Genomic DNA, 1,724 nt, shown 5'->3' with positions numbered 1-1,724 from the left:
GTTATATTATATTATGTTATATTATTATTATATTATATTATATTATATTATATTATATTATATTATATTATATTATATTGTATTGTATTGTATTATATTATATTATATTATATTATATTGTATTATATTATATTATATTATATTATATTATATTATATTCTGCTGTGTCCTGTAGAAATAAAGCTGCAGCAGCTCTTCAAACAAACATTATTCTGCAGATGTTGTTGTTGTTGTTGTTGTTTCTGCTGAATCCTGATCTGACACACACACACACACACACACACATACACACTGGTGTGGCTCGGAGAGCTCTCAGCTGATTGGCTGCAGGTGACATCATCAGTTGGGATGTAGAGGTCTCTCTCTCTCTCTCTCATTGCTGCAGCTTCTCGCTCACCTTGCTCCACACACACACACACACTGCAGCTGCATTACATCATCTGTTTGAGTGTGAGGAGACGAGGAGGACGAGTATGTGAGGACACTGTGTTCTGCCCTGATGCATGCTGGGAGCTGTAGTCTCTCACACAGAGCGACTGAAGCTTCAATAAAGACTCAGATGAATCAGTGAAATGAGAATAAACGAATGAACACTGAATTAATGTATCCATACAGAGTTAATGTGGGCGTGGTCACAATATCCTCCACGCTCGAACCATGCAAATATAAACTCTATGTAGTGTCACTCAGGATGATCAATGATTTTTATTGATCAAACGACTAACAACTCACACAAACTTTGTCCAATCGCTGCAACTTCTCTGCAGATTTGACCCCTAATTGTAGTTTCCTTCACCAAACTCACCGCTTTGTTTCCAGCTGAAGATGCAGACGTGTGCATGAACGTCTCACACTGACCCTCCACACTTTCATTTGAAATCAATTATACAAACAAATCAGAACTACTCTGCAGTTTTCACTCTCTTAAAAACAAACAGCCTAAAAACCTTGTTAAAAAGCTGCAGTGAAATCAGGCAGAGACTGAAGACAGCAGCAGGAGGTTCTGGGACCTGAACGAGAACCGGGTCTGACCTCCAGAATAAAGTCACACAATAAAAGGTCAATAAATAAATGAATGATGTTCTTCCATTAAATTCACCTTCTTTCACTTTGTGAATAAGCTGTTTGCACTGTGAGTCTGAATGAGCAGTGACAGACAGCCGAGCAGCAGACGGAGGCGTTAACACACAAACACTGATCAGTGTGTGTGTGTGTGTGTGTGTGTATGTGATGAGTCTTACAGGATGAGTAACAGCTCATTGTCAGCTTTTAAATTTAGCGCTGACATTTCCTCAGAAGAACATCGACCCAACAAACCAGATCAGACCAGATCCAGATCCAGTTTCTGCCTCCTGATTCTGAACTTTTATTTGACTTTAAAGGCAGTGTGTGTGTGTGTGTGTGTGTGTGTTGTCCTTGCACCCTCGAGGTATTTCCTCACAGGGGTCAAAGGTGAACAAAATGGAGCAAAATGTTAATTCAATTCAACTTTATTGTCATTTAACACAATGTGCAGAGACGCATGTAAACAAAGAGGGAGAGCTACGATGAATACATATATAAATATATATACATTTTATATATGTAATATATGTATATATATTATATATATATTAGATAAATAACACATGCAGAACCTGATAAATGAGGTAGTGTGTGAGTTATATATTTCTGTATTTCTGTGCAGATGGCATCATAAAGATGTCAGCAGTGCTGCAGTGTGT

This window comes from Morone saxatilis, unplaced genomic scaffold (genome assembly GCF_004916995.1).
Source record: "Morone saxatilis isolate NCDOM2014 unplaced genomic scaffold, NCSU_SB_2.0 Contig11, whole genome shotgun sequence".
Taxonomy (NCBI): domain Eukaryota; kingdom Metazoa; phylum Chordata; class Actinopteri; family Moronidae; genus Morone; species Morone saxatilis.
Note: the sequence above shows the minus strand (reverse complement) of the source record.